The 15,651-nt window shown below is 41.9% G+C and overlaps 1 long non-coding RNA gene across 2 annotated transcripts; it reads left to right on the top strand.

Annotated features, from left to right (window-relative positions):
• Window positions 1-2,186: 2,186 nt before the first annotated feature.
• Window positions 2,187-14,551, top strand: LOC126063847 (uncharacterized). Of its 2 annotated transcripts, XR_007514408.1 has the most exons (4): window positions 2,187-2,324; window positions 4,964-5,111; window positions 12,135-12,309; window positions 13,681-14,551. It is a non-coding gene; the product is annotated as an uncharacterized LOC126063847 (long non-coding RNA). The 2 variants fall into 2 exon arrangements; XR_007514409.1 differs by lacking the exons at window positions 12,135-12,309; window positions 13,681-14,551 and adding an exon at window positions 10,223-10,503 and having other exon boundaries at window positions 2,194-2,324.
• The last annotated feature ends 1,100 nt before the right edge of the window (window positions 14,552-15,651 follow it).

Raw genomic sequence — 15,651 nt, 5'->3', positions numbered from 1 at the left:
GCAGTTTCCTTGTTCTATTTAGATGACTGCCTCTTTTTCTATGTACAGGTTTCTCATGAGAACAATTAAGTGTCCTGGAAATCTCATTCTTCCCCATGTTATCCATAATTTGTTAGGAGCTGGAGTAGGTCTCAGAAATAATGTGCCATTTCTTCCAGTTGGTTGTGCACGGCTGCCTACTTCCCTAGTTGGTAGCAGCTAAGGCCTGTCTCAGAAACATTCCCCTCCTCACTTAGCATGAGTCTTCACACTGCTGCATCTTCTTTCCCGTGTGTGTCTCCTGCCCTCCTCAGTGGCTGGGGAAAATGATAGTAGTCCACTGATGAGATTTATTCTTTTATTATACTTTATTTTATCATTTGTTTTTATAACATAGTTCCGTTAAAATCAAGGGTAATAAAAATGTTTGTATGATGGAAGTGGATAATCCCACCCATTGTGCCCATCTAAAGTTTCATGAGAAAACTGTGCCCACAACAGAGGGCTCCCACTCCTCTGGCTCACTGTATTTCCTCCTTGTTTATTTGCTCTTCCCTCTTTCCTGATGGATGCATGGGACCACTGAGCTTCAGGACTCCACAATTCTGCTTTTCATACCAGTGTTACTGTAATCTTGGGTACATGGGCTGCCTTGCCACAGATTACTCATTCTGTCTCTGTTAATTATTTCATTACTTAAAAATCTCTCATGAATTTTTCCAGAAGTACATTCTATTCCTCAAAAACTTGGAAGCAATGGGAAAGTATGCAATAAATAACAAGAAAACATGCGTAATGCATAGAATAAATTATTAACGTTCCGATATGTCTGTTATCTTACTTATATTGGCATGTATGTGTATTAGAGTCTCTGGTTGATGCAAATGGTTAATATCTTGAGCTGCTGACAGAAAGTTGGAGTTCAGGTCCACCCAGAATTGCTATGAAAGAGAGGTCTGGCAGTCTACTTCCGAAAACTCAGCCACTGAAACCCCTCTGGAGTACAGTTCTACTCTGGCACACTGGTGTCGTCATGAATCAGAACTGACTCAGTGGCAACTGGTTTTATGTGGGTATTAGCACACACATTTATGTATATTAACACGGATATTATATCCTGATATTTTCATTCAACATTAGTCTTTTCTCATGATAAATTTTTTTTGTTTTTTTTTAATGAGGGCATTAAATTACTTTATAATATTCTGTGTGCATGTAGTATATGTTTTTTAACGATATGACTGTAGTTGCAATAATAAATGTGCATGTTTCTAGTAATCCTCAACCTATACTTACATCTTTTTAACATACATCTCTGCCATTAAATCTCTTTGTTTAATTATTGTTTAACACTCTTTACGCCTAAGAGATGGTCTCAGAAGCAGCCCTGATCAGTTTTTCTCCCTCTTACTCATGAAGCCCCTCAATGTATTCCAAGGTATCAACTACGAAGGATTTTACGTCCTTATCGTTTGTTTATTTTTCATTCAGTCAGTATATTCCATAGGCCAGAAATAGTCTATATTATGCAGATACAGTGGTGAAAGGTACACACTGTCCCTGTCCTCATGAAGGGGACAACCCAGTGCAGGTGGGAGGAGCACTGGGGAAATGCAGCTGAGAGCAAGGACAGACAACCCTCCAGGAAGCACACTGGACTTCAGAGAGGCTTGTTGGCTGCTGTTCACCTGGCAGGCTTCTAGACACCAGAGTACCCTTGGGCTTGGTGCCTGCTCCTCTCTCTACTGACACCCTCCCTCTAGGATGCCTCAGTGAGTTCACTGCTGTCTATTTGTAGCTAAGGACCTGAGGTTTATACCTCCGTCCATTCAAACTCCTCCTGGGTCCAGACTCATATATTCAAATGTCAGCGTAACTCTCTGTATTGACCTCTTTATGCATTATAATGATACATTCCTCATATGGCCATCACGAAAAGCAAACATGAAAGGAAAAGCACAGGAGTGCCTGGCACCAGTGCAGGTACTCAATGACCATTAGCTGTTGGTATTATCCTTGACATCCCCATGTGGGGTGAAGTTTTATTACCGGACATCTCCATGTGGATATCTAACAGCTACACCATGTTATCTAGGCTATGAAACAATTCTTGGTTCCAACCACCGTTCTCTTCTTATCGATGAGTTTCTCAAGGCTTCGGTGATGGGAGTGTGTGTTTTTCCACACAATGGACGTGATTAGGAATGGTTGGCTATGTCCTACACAATAAATTGCTCCAGCATTCCTATGGGTGACCATTGAGACAAGTTTCAGCCAACGAATGTAGCAAAGAATTGGAACCACTCTCAGCTGTTCATGCGAGTACTCTCAATCCAGAATATCTGGTAAGTCGACTGTTAGGGATTGAATTGTGTCCCTCCAAAATGTATGTGGAAATCCTAACCCCTGTACCTGTAAATCTGACCTTGTTAGGAAAGAGGGGGCCTGCTTTTATTATGTGAATGAGGTCATACCAATGTAGGGTGGGTCCTAAGCCTAACTCTTCTTAGTTATAAAAGGAGCAGAATACACACAGACACAAACAGGTGAAAAGGAAGACAGACAAAGAAGACAGATGCTTCTAGAAGGCCAGGAACACAAATGATTGCTGGCATCTACTAGAAGCTGAGGTAGACAAGGAAGGACCTCCCACTACAGCCATGCCCTGAATTCGAACGACTACCTGCTAAACTGTGAGAAAATAAATTTCTGTTCTTTAAAGCCATCCAGTTGTGTTATTTTTTGTTATGGAGGGACTAGGTAACTAACACACATACCCGTTCTTATAAGTTCAGCCCAGTGCAGAATAATTTTCTTCCCTCCTTGGTCTAGACCACCCGAACCTGCTCTTTCCCTATCAGTGTCCTTTGCTTTCACCTAAGAGCTATGACAGAGTCAGCTCGATGGTGATGCATTGAAATTTTAATTTATTTTTTATTTATGATTACTATTAATTCCAGTATTTTCTACAGTTTTCAATGGAGACAGTCCTATAATCTATGAATAGCAGTTATACTTTTTCTCTTTTTGTACTAGCTTACACTTCCAGTGTTAAATGTTTAATAAAAGTAATGATAGAAGCACCCTTATTTTATTGTTTATTAATTTTAAAGAGAATGTCCCACACGTCACCATGAACTATCATGCTAGTTGTAGTTTTCCACGTTTGGGAACTCCTTTTCTGTTCCATGTTTGCTCCTAGTCCTTATCTCTCCGTGTGATTGGATTTTATCAACCTGCTTTGCCCCCATCTCTTGAGGTGAGCATATGTCTTCTCTTCTTTCACCTGTGCATGTGGTGAATGAAATTACTAAATCTTTAACGTTCACTCAAATTTATATGCCTACAATAAACCACCTTGATCATGGCATGTTACACGGTTTATACTTTGCTGGATTTCCTTTGCTGGCATCTTACGTAGGGTTTTGCATCTCAGTTACTGAGTGTGCTTGTCCTCTAACTCTTCTTCTACCATCCTTCTCTAATTTGTTATCATTTTTAAACTAGCCTTAAGGATCAAGTTAGGGGAGTATCTCATGGTTTTCTAATCTCTGTTGACTATGTACAAGATTAAAATTACTGTTTCTTGCATGTTTGCTGGAACCTGACTGGAAACGATCTAGGTCTGCTGTTTTCTTTGTAGGGAGATCTTGAACTACTGACCCATTTTATTTAGTGGTTAAAGGCATCTTCTGGTGCTAATTTACTTAGAAAAAATTCTGATGCATGTTCTAGGTTGCTCGAATCTCATCTTCAAATATTGATTATCAGGGCTTGTAGCCTCATGCAAGGCAATTCGTCAATCCCAGATTTCCCCAAAGTCAGGCTCTGCAACTCTTCCCAGTACCAAATTCCCTCATTTAAGACTTATTTGCAAAGAGACAACAGTATGCTATCTACGCAGTTGTTTATCCGCAGCCTTCTTGAGTCCATAATGTGAGGATACAGTCTTCTAATACTTTTTTTGTAATTGTTCTTTTTCTTATTTTTTTTTTTTCCTTTTTTCACTGCCAATACCCCCCTCCCCCCAGTCTAGTAGTTTTAAAGTTGTGCGTTTCAGGTTCAAGTCTGTAATCCAGCTGAGCTTCTGTGTGTGCTGCATGTGTGCATCAAAAGAACACGCTTCTAGAAGCAGAAAGCAGGCAGTGCGACTGTTGGGTGGTTGGCGGGGTAGGGGGAAGGGAGCTGCTGCTCAGAGAGGGCGCCCGAGGGAGGCACGAGATGCCGGGCTGCCCACCGCAAGCCCGCAGGCTTCAAGGAGGAGGAACCTGCGTGTGCCATGAGCCTTTTGAGACAGGCCCAAGCCTGCCCAGCCGGGTGCTAACCTCACATCCGCCAGGCTTGCAGGTTCCACCAGGACTAGGGGAAGCCTAAGGCCAAGGAGGGCAAGGTCTAGGGTCTGGACCTGAGAACTGGTTCTGCCACTTGTGATCGCAGCGCTTATGCTGGAAAGGAGGGCAGGAAGCATATCGCAATGTGTGTCCGGACGATGACCCAGAAGGGGGGAGTTGTGGTCACCCACGGACTCTGGATCTGCATATGGAGGCCCCCAGGGTGCAATTCCAGGAGCAGAAGGCAGAGCCACAGAGGCCAAAGTGCACCTCTCCGATGCTTCCCAGGGGCATTTCCTCAAATATGGGGAGCAGTCCCTCCTCTGGGCTAGGGACTTTGTTTCCTCCATTGTCATCACTGACTGTGAGCAGACTCTAGTCTATGCAGACTAATGAGGAGTTATCAAAATGAGCTCCAAACTCCGGATTTGAGTTAAGGATCATAAATTAACACAGAGAAATATGACTTTAGCAATAAGTGACTGTTTGAAGCCCAAGTTGCCTTAAAACACGGAATTTCAGTCTTTCAGCTCCTCTGCTAATCTAGTGACTAAGAACAGGATCTCAATGGAGCTCAGAGATGTGGGGCACTGGGAATACTCTGGGTCTGTCTGCTCACGGCTGATTGCCTGATTCCCAGTTTTATTATACAGCTTAAATACAGACCAGAAGAGGAGTTTGGGGCTTGACACCTGACATCTTAACACCAGTTCCTGTTTCTTGAGGAAGGAAGAGGTAAAATAAATCAGCATTTACTGTGTCCTTCTCCATCCCCGGAAGTCTTCATGAAGACCCTCTCAGGTAAGGATTGACAGGGAGTGGCTTGGTTTACTGTTCGACTTTGTCCTTCAGTCACTTTGTTTATGTCCTGCATGTAACCTATTACGCATTGACAGAAGCATTCTAATTCTTACGCAGAATGACTAGACCTGCTGCAGAATGACTATATTGTGCCTCCCTTGGGCACCCCTGTCTGTGCAGCACCCCCCACCCCCAACTGCCCAACCTCCTCTCTCCTGGCATTCTGCTTCTAGAAGCATGTTCTTTTGATGCAGAGATGCAACACACACAGAATCCCAGCTGGATTACAGACTTGAACCTGAAGACCTTATGCAGAATGACTATTTATGAACCACTAAGCTTAGTACTAAAGCAGGTACTTACCCCTCAGAGAAGGCCCTGGGGGAGGTTGATACATGCATTCCCCAGTGCTCCTGCTGCCCTAGAAGTGCCTGAAATGCCTCTGTGGGAAAGGCCTTCAGAGTAGGCTCATGGCCCACGTGGGAATTCAGGCCTATTTTTCTGTTAGAACATCTCATTTCGCTCTGAAAATGTTATTATCCAGTTTATTCACCAGACATGAGTACAGACATCTCATATTTTCAAAATTAATCCCATTCTCTAATACTAATTTGCCACCAAGAGTATATTCCAAAGTGTTTCCAATACGCTAGAAAGTCTTTCCAAAGAGGGGAGTCCTGCGCCATGTTGTGCAGTGACAGCAGGGTTGGCATAATATGTTTACCCAGATACCTACCACTTTTTAAAAATTTTTTATTGTGCTTTATTTGAAACTTTACAGAGCAAATTACTTTCTTGTTCAACCATTTATACACAATTGTTTTGTGACATTGGTGGCAATATTCATGATGTGTCAGTATTCTCTTCTATGCTCCAGTTCCCGTTTCCATCCGCCATGATTCCTGTTCCATCCTGCCCTCTTTTCTGTGCTTTTGGGCAGGTTTTGCACTTTTGGTCTCATACACACGATTGAACTAAGAAACACTTTCTTCACGTGTGTTATTGTTTGTTTTATAGACCTGTCTAATCTTTGGCTGAACGGCGAACTTCAGAAGGTACTTTCGACTTTGTTGCTTTCCATAATTCCTGAAATTCCAAGCCTGCCACCTGAAGAACTTCCTTTAGTGTTTCATTTAGAACAAGTCTGGTGGCGATGAATTCTCTTAAGCGTCCTTCACCTGAGAATGTCAATATTTTTCCTTTACTCATGAAGGAAATAACAGCCTATAGAACACTGGGTTAATGTTTCTTTTCTTTCAGTGTTGAAAAAATGTTGTTTTCACAGCCTTTTGGCCTCCATGGCTTCTGACGATGAATACAGGGTCATTCCAAATGTTTTTCCTGTGTGAAATGAGTTGTTCTCTCTAGCTTCTTTGAAGATATTTTCTTGGTCCTTGTTATTCCACAATTGACAGTGAGGCATTTGGGCGTAAAATTATGTGAGTTTAACTTGTTGGAGTTTGCATAGCTTCTTGAATCTGTAAGTTTATGTCTTTCAACAAATTGGGAAAGTGTTGAGCCAGTATTTGTTCAGATACTTTTTTCTACACTACATATTTTCTCTACACCTTATGGAATTCCAATAAATAAATGTTAGATATTTTTGGATTTTTTTGAGGCTCTGTTCATTTTTTTTTTCAATATTTGTTCTCTGTTTTCAATTGGATATTTTCAATTGAACTATTTTCATCTCGTTGATCCTTTTGTCTGTCAACAGCATTCCGCTGATCAAGTGAATTTTTTATCTCTATTTTTCCTGTCTAAAATTTTCATTTGTGAATGGTTTCTATGTATTTTTCTATTTTTCTAAGGTGTGCCTGTTACTTCTTTGAGCGTGGTTAAAGTAGCTTTTTAAAATTTTTGTCTATGATTCCAAGACTGTGTCTTACTTCAATCTTACAGAAAATGTTGATGTTGTTTGTTTTAGGAATCACTTGACCCAGTTATGTTCAGGCTGCAGGTTCTTTCTCAACTTCTGGATGCTGTGGCTCAGATGTCAGTTCAGATTTTGAAGACTTTGCAGTGATATTTGGATGTAATCTATGGGAGTGTCACTCAGTCTGGGACCTTGTTGGTGTTCTAACCCATAATGCAGTTCTCAAAGGATTGATCTACTTCTTGGGGTCAGAGCAAAGCATATGCAACTATGGGAGTGGAGGGGGTATGAAAAACAACTTTATGGTATCCCTCTCTTGAGCCGCCTGGTCTCTGTCTCTGTGAGCCTCTCTGATGTCTGAGCAGCTACCTTCCTGGTCCACTGGCAAGAATGTTGGGGCTTTAATCTCTTCATTCTGCCGTGCAATTAAGTGACTGGGTCTGCCTATGAGGCCAAATAACGGTAAGATGGAGAAAATGTAACAGAGATTCCTCTATATTATTTGGTCCTTATATACTTAGGTCAGAGAGAAGGCACACTGTTTCTGGTGATACTTCCAAACAGGTATGGAGAAAAAGGCATTAATAGGTCGATAGCTGCATACTAGGTGTTACGGATTAAACTCTGTCTTCCCAAAATGTATATATCAGCTTGACTAGGCCATGCTTCCCAGTATTGTGCGATTATCCACCATTTTGTCACCTGGTGTGATTTTCCAATGTATTGTAAATCTTACCTCTATGATGTTAATGAGCGAAGATTTGAAGCAGTTATGTTAAGGAGGCAGGGCTCAATCTACAAGATTAAGTTGTGTTTTAAGTCAATCTCTTTTGAGATATAAAAGAGAAAAGAGCAGAGAGACAGGGGGACCTCAGTACCACCAAGAAAGAAGTGTCAGGAGCAGTGCATCCTTTGGACCTAGGATCCCTGTGCTGAGAACCTTCTTGTCCAGGGGAAGATTGGTGACAAAGACCTTCCCCTAGGAGTGACAGAGAGAAAAAGTCTTCCCCTGGAGTTGGCACCCTGAATTTGGACTTACAGAGCCTCCTGGACTGTGAGGGAATAATTTTCTTTGATAAAGTCATCCGTTTGTGGTATTTCTGTTACAGGAGCACTAGATATCTAAGACACTAGGTACCAGGAGATGTACATTTCCCAGCTCTTTCACTCCCAGGGCCACTATGACTAAGTAGCCATTGCCATAAATCCATGCGAGCAGACTATTCTGATTACTGCTTTGACTCTACTGTCTGTTATGGTAACCACACCCACCTTGTCTTTGTTGATTGAGTGCCACCACTTGGCTGCTACAACCATGGGGTCCAGTCAACTGCATTGTAGTCAGGTGTCTTAATTCAGTTAGGGCAGTTCTCACTGTGGACTCTTACTTACATAAAATAGCAACCACAGAAGTCTTCAATAATGCTGGGGCTTGCTGCACAAATTTGTACCTCACCGCTATGGTAAAAAGAGAGCCCTCTGGGCACTCCGTGTGTGGGTCTGTGGGTCCAGCCTAATAAATCCATTCTAACCTGCCAATTTTCCTCATCCTTTGGTTACCTTCTCCTACGGTATACCATGGCAGATCTGCCATTTCCACTTGATTTATTGTAGGCCACCACTTAATCCATGCTTCAGTAAACCAGCCAAATAAACTATGAGATCCTTTTCTAACCTCTGAAGCTGAAACACTGAATGAAGAATCTATGCTTCCTGGGTCTATATCAATAAACTCAGACTAATCCACCTTTATGTTGCTTGCACCGTTATCCCACACCCATAATAGCCATTCCCACACATATTCACCAGGTTTCTGTATGTATATATTAGAAAAATCAAGCAGTTCTTTTGGAGTTTAGCATACCTTCTCCTGGGTCACACTTTATAGTTTGCCTTTTGGGGCTTGTTGGGACTGAAGCCTAGGTATAGGTCTAGAAGCAAAAATGGGCAGTGGCAGTGGGATGTTCAGCCGTGTCTTATAAGGCATCTGCCTAAGGTGATGCCCCAGGCAATGCCCCAGACACCACCCCAGGAGATAACTCAAACAAGACACTTCAGGCACAGCTGGGGCAATCTCATCAGATGGAGGTGGAAGGGATAATTGTTTTACTGGGAAGGGTGCCTTAGCAGGCAGTTAGAGAATCTCTTCAGATGGGAGTAAGAGGTCTGGTTCTGTTAGGAAGAGCGATTCAACAGAAATTGGAGGTTCATTGTCCCCCGCTTCCTGACTGTCTGCGCATATGTCCTCATCCCGAGTTTCAGGATCCCATTTCTTCCCAATCAGTGCCCTCACTCTAACTTCAGACACCATTTGAGGTTGGATATTCAACTGGCGCTTTAATTCAGTCACTCTTATGATAAGAATCTGAGTTTATTTTTGGCAGCATTAGCCTTGTTACTATAAGAAATATGGTTTTCCTTCTGGGCACAAGTGGCAGCTTTCAGATCTTGTATGTGGTGCTTGAGCTTTGAGTCCATTTCTTTCATTCACCAGTGTGGCTAGCAAAAGCGGGACCAACCAAGCAGCTTCCTTATTATTCTTATTCTGACAAAATTATAGAAAAGTATCAAATATGTAATCAGGCAGAGCCTTGTCTCTCACAAATATTTGATCCAGTGGTAGTAGTATTTTGCGTATTTCTATTGTCACCTCCCACCATGGATTAGCAATAGCCTGTTTACTAATGGAGACAGTCATCAGTGCCTTTAAGACTAGCCAGACTTGAGAATCAATTCAGAAAACTCATCCTTAAGATTTGGTTCCTCTAGAACCACAGTAGGTACCAAATGTCTTAGCCTGGGATCTCTAGAGGTGCAAAACTAGTGAAGAGAATATATATATATATATAAGGAAACCCTAGTCGCATAATGGTTAATAGCTATAGCTGCTAACCAAAAGGTTAGCAGTTCGAATCCACCAGGCGCTCCTTGGGAACTCTGTGGGGCAGTTCTACTTTGTCCTGTAGGGTCACTATGAGTTGGAACCGACTCGATGGCAATGGGTATATATATATATATATATACACACACACACACATGCACACACACATACATATATATATGCATACATATGTTAGTTGTGGCTGTTAGATGCCATCGATCCTGTGTAAAACAAAATGAAACACCGCCTGATCCTGAACCATCCTCACAATCATTGCTATGTTTGAGCCCATTCTTGCAGCCATTGTGTCAGTTCATGTTGTTGAGCGCCTTCCTCTTTTTTTCTGACCCTCAGCTTTTCCAAGCATGATGAGCCTCTCCTGGGACAGGTCCTTCCTGAAAATATGTCCAAGGCACGTGAGACGAAGTCTCGCCATCCTTGCTTCTAAGGTGCATTCTTGGTGTACTTCTTCCAAGATGGATTTGTTTATTCTTCTGGCAGTCCATGGTATATTCAGTATTCTTTGCCAACACCATATTTTAAATGAATCAGTTCTTCGGTTTTCCGTATTCATTGTCTAACTTGCTCAAGCATGTGAGGTGATAGAAAATATCATGGCTTTGCTCAGGCACACCTTAGTCTTCAAAGTGACATCTTTCCTTCACAACACTTCAAGGAGGTCTTTTGCAACAGATTTGCCCAATGCAATACATTGTTTGAAATCTTGACTGCTGCTTCTGTGGGCATTGATTATGGATTCAAGTTAAATGAAATGCTTGATGAGTTCAGTATTTTCTCTGTTTATCATGGTGTTGCTTACTCGTCCAGCTGTGAGAATTTTTGTTTTCTTTATGTTGAGGTGTAATCCATACTGAGGGCTATAGTGGTTGCTCTTCATCAGTAACTGCTTCAAGTCCTCTTTACTTTCAGCAAGCAGGGTCGTATCAGCTGCATATCATAGGTTGTTAGTGAATCTTTCTCCAAAACTAATGCCATGTTCTTCTTCTTCGAGACCAGCTTCTCAGAATGTTTGCTCAGCATACAGATTGAGTAAGTATGGTGAAAGGATACCACCATGACACATAACTTTCTGATTTTAAACCACACAGTATCTCCTTGCCCTACTCAAATGACTGCCTCTTGGTCTACGTAGATATTCCGCATGAATACAGTTAAGTGTTCTGGAATTCCCATTCTTTGCTAAGCTATCCATAATTTGTCATGAGCCACACAGTTGAGTGTGCTTGTATAGGAAACAAAAATAGGTAAACATCTTACTGATATTCTCTACTTTCAGCCAAGATCCATCAGACATGAGAAATGATATCCCATGTTTCATGTCTTCCTCTGAATCCAGCTTGAATTTTTGGTAGTTCCCTGTCTGTGTACTGCTGCAACTGTTTTTAAATTATATTCAGCAAATTTTTTCTTGCGTGTGATGTTAATGACATTGCTCGATAATTTCCGCATTGCGTTGGACCACCTCTCTTTGGAATGTGTACACATATAGATCTCTTTCAGTCATTTGGTCAGGTAGCTGTCTTCCAAATATATTGGAATAGTCAAGTGAGCACCTCCAGCACCGCGTCCGTGTGTTGAAACATCTCATTTGGTACGCCATCAGTTCCTGGAGCCGTGTTCTTTCCAATGCCTTCAGTGCAGCTTGGAGTTCTTCCTTCAGTATCATCAGCTCTTGATCCTATGCTACCTCCTGATATGGTTGAACGTCGACCAATTCTTTTTCGTGTACTGAGTCTGTGTATTCCTTCCGTCTTCTTTTGATGTTTCCTGTGTTGTTCGATATTTTGCCCATAGAATCCTTCAGTATTGCACCTAGAGGCTTGAATATTTCCTTCAGTTCTTTCAGCTTGAGAAATGCCAGGTGTTTTCTTCCCTTTTGGTTTTCTAACTCCAGATCTGTTCACATTATTATTATCATACTTTGTCTTCTCCAGCTTCCCTTTCAGGTACTCTATTGAGCTCTTTTACTTTATTTTTCCTTCCATTCTCTTTAGCTACTGTACATTCAAGAGCAAGATTCAGAGTCTCTTGTGACATCCTCTTTGGTCTTTGCTTTCTTTCCTGTCTTTCTAATGACTTTTTGTTTTTTTCATATATGATGTCCTTGCTATCATCCCACAACTAATCTGGTCTTCGATCATTAGTGTGCAGTGCATCAAATCTATTCTTGAGATGGTCTCTAAATCCAGGTTTGATATACTCAAGGGCATACTTTGACTCATGGACTTGTTTTAATTTTCTTCAGCTTCAACTTGAACGTGAATATGAGCAAATGATCATCTGTTCTGCAGTCAGCCCCTGGCCTGATTCTGACTCATGATATTGACCTTCTCCATCATCACCTTCCACAAATTTGATTCCTGTCTATTCTGCCTGGAATAGTTCACGAGTATAGTCACCATTTATGTTCCTGACGAAAGGTATGTGCAATGAATAAGTCATTGGTCTTGCCAAATTCTATCATGTAAGCTTTATTGTCATTTCTATCATCAATACCTTATTTTCCAACTGCTGATTTGTCTGCTTTGTTTTCAACTTCGCATTCTAATTACGTAATTATCAGTACATCTTGATTGATGAATGCATCACGTTTGATCAGTTTCAAACTGCGGAACTTGGTAAAAACCTTCAACTTCTTCATCTTTCACATTCATGATTTGTGTGTAAATTTGAATAATAGTCTTATTAACTGCTCTTCCTGGTTTTCCTGGTAGGCCTGTGGATATTATCCTATTGCTCGTAGTGTTGTACTTCAGAAAAGATCTTGAAATGTTCTTTTTATCGATGAATATGATGCCGTTCTCTTCAGTACCTGAATCCTGGCATAGTAGAACATATCATTGTCTAGTTTAAAATTTCCAAAACCAAGCTATTTCAGCTCACTAATGCCTTGGATTATTGACCTTTATGCATTCCATTTCATTTTTGATGACTTCCAATTTCCCTAGATTCATACTTCCTTCATTCCACATTCTGATTATTAAAGGATATTTGCATCAGTTTCTTCTCATTTTGAGTTGTGCCCCATCAGGAAACGTCATTAAAGTGGGATCTACTTTGAGGAGGTAGCTCTTCCCCACTCGTATTTTGAGTGCCTTCCAACCTAAGGGGTTATCCTCTGTCATTGAATCAGTGTTCCAGTACTATTTGTAAGATTTCACTGGCCAGTTGTTTTTAGAAATAGATCACTAGGTCCTTTTTCCTAGTCTGTCTAAATCCAGAGCTCCACTCAAACCTGTCTACCATGGGGGAACCTGGTGGTATTTGAAATACCGGTGGCATAGCTTCCAACATCACAGCAACATGCAAGCCACCACAGTACAACAAACTGACAGAAGAATGGTGAGAGTTAAAAATAAGAAGAACCAAAAAGAGTGCTTCTTCCATGTCTGCTGATTTAGAGGAACCATGAAAAATTGTCAAGTGAAGAGTGATTCAGAGAAAAACATGGGTAGAGTGTGACCTAATTTCCATAAAAACAAACAAAAAGAAGTGTGTAAAAGGGTACATATGTATCTTTGGACACTGGACACTTTGGGGGAGCAGGTACAATATACTTATGTGGGGATGGCTCTTATTATAACTTCTGTATACAAATCTCTGTTGTTAAATGTGTTATAAGAATGTAAAACCTTTTAAAGTTTAATAACATCATACGTGTACGTGTGTGTATTTGAAACTTTTTTTTTTTTTGACTATTTTATATATGTGTTTTTTAGTTATCTAGTGTGGCTATAGCAGAGATTCCACAAGTGGATAGCTTTAACAAACAGAAACTTATTCTCTCACAGTTTAAGAAGCAAGAAGTTTGAAGTCAGGGCACCAGCTCTAGGAGAAAGCTTTCTCTCTTTGTGGCTCTGGGGGAAAGTCCTTGTCATCCATCTTCCCCTGGCCTAGGAAATTCTCAGCGCGTGGACGCTGGGTCAAAAGGACCTGCTCCACTCCAGGCACTTCTTCCTTGGTGGTATGAGGTCCCTCTCATTTCTGCTCACTTTTCTCTTTGTGTCTCAAAAGAGACTGACTCAAGACTCACCCTTATCCTGTAGATTGTGTCCTCCCTCATTAACATAACTGCCTCTAATCCTGCCTCATTAACGTCACAGAGGTTAGAATTTACAACACAGAAGTAATCACATCAGATCACAAAATGCAGGACAACCACACAATACTGGGAATCATGGTCTGGCCAGGTTGGCACACATTTTGGGGGACACTATTCAATCCATAACAATAGAGAAAACACTGTCTTCAATGCCAGATTCAGAGACTTTTATCCATCTGTGAAGGGCAAACACAGAAATTGAACAAAATTCAGACCAGCGAATTATTGCTTGCTCTTGGAACTAATGACTTCTTCTGGTCTCTATGCCTGGAAATGGCCAAAAGGAATTCTGTGAGGATTAATTCAGTTATTGCTAAAACATCTACTGCATTTACATGTCTACAGGTAAGGAAGTATGCTGGACACCGTGTGTGGTTCATTAAGTAACACAGGGACCCTTAGACTATTGTTCTCCTTCTCTGATATGCCACTATCACCTTCTCCCCTTGTTGCTCTCCTGAAAAACCCACACTTGTATATTCTAGGCTTTTTTCCAGGATTGAATTTGCAGGAAGTTAAAGATATATCTTTGAAAGATAAAGAAGACTTTGGCCAAATTGTCTTTAGACAGTCGAACTTCGCAGCCAACCTCTGTGCAGGATGGGAATTCACAATCCCTCCTACTCAGTACCTCTGAGCAGGACGGGATTTCTGTTTCATTATCAGGAGACTGTGGAATTCACCCCTCTTCAGAAAACTTACTTTCCTTTGCCTCAAACTGTCCCTCTCAGGATCTGTCACGGTCACTCTGAGAAATTCACATGGGCAGCCTGTATGGAAGTGCCCATCCTAGAGGCCCTGCCCTCCCTTCCTTGCTCCATAGGGCTTCCTCTGACACTTGGGGTCGCATCTCCCAGGGAGAACACACCTCTGGCACTTCCAGGGATTCCCAGGCCCTGGGATACTGTGGATGGGACTTGGAACTCAATCTGTTTCTTCCCATCCTCACCTTTGGTTATCTGTGTTCTGTCTTCACCAGATTTAGGAGGCCTTGTCTTCTCTTTGCTCGTTTCATTTCAGTCAGGCTTTTCTATTCCAACTCTCTGATCTCAGAACAGATCAGGTTAGACCACACAAAAGAGAAAGACCAAGCAAACATCACTGATCTGTGCAGAAGCTGCTGGGAAGGGATTCGATTCTCATTGGTTTAGGGTTTTATGCCCACTGCTCACCAGCAGGCAGGTTCCCCCCAGAGTCTGGCTTCTGTCTGGTACCTTGTACTACAGAGAACTCAGTGCCCAGCCCACCTTCACAATCACACCTCCCTTAGAGCTATCTTTGCAGAGGCTCTTTCTCAGACTTCCATGTCCCACTGAAATCCTGTTTCTCTTTCCTTACAAACATTATGCTCATTCTCAGGGCCCTGAGACCTCATCTGCAGATGAGTCTTGTCCTCTTCTCTCCTTGGCGGGGGAAGCTTTTGAGTGGACCTCATGTCTTCGGACAGCTATCCTGGGGCTTCTTCCACCCTGGTGCTGTAGGGCTGCATCTCTCCTTGTACTAGAGGGGGCGTGGAAGGGGCACAAGGCTAAAAGAGGATGGATCTTCCAGGTGAGGTGGGTTTAAGAAGCCTGAATGAACTTCTTCCCTGAAGGGTGCATATTTTGCAGTCCAGACATCCTGCTTCTCTCAGTCTAAGAGTCCTAGCACGTCTTCAGGT

This window comes from Elephas maximus, chromosome 20 (genome assembly GCF_024166365.1).
Source record: "Elephas maximus indicus isolate mEleMax1 chromosome 20, mEleMax1 primary haplotype, whole genome shotgun sequence".
Taxonomy (NCBI): Eukaryota; Metazoa; Chordata; class Mammalia; order Proboscidea; family Elephantidae; genus Elephas; species Elephas maximus.
The sequence above is the reverse complement of the archived record's forward strand: the minus strand, read 5'-3'. Positions and strand labels throughout refer to the sequence as shown.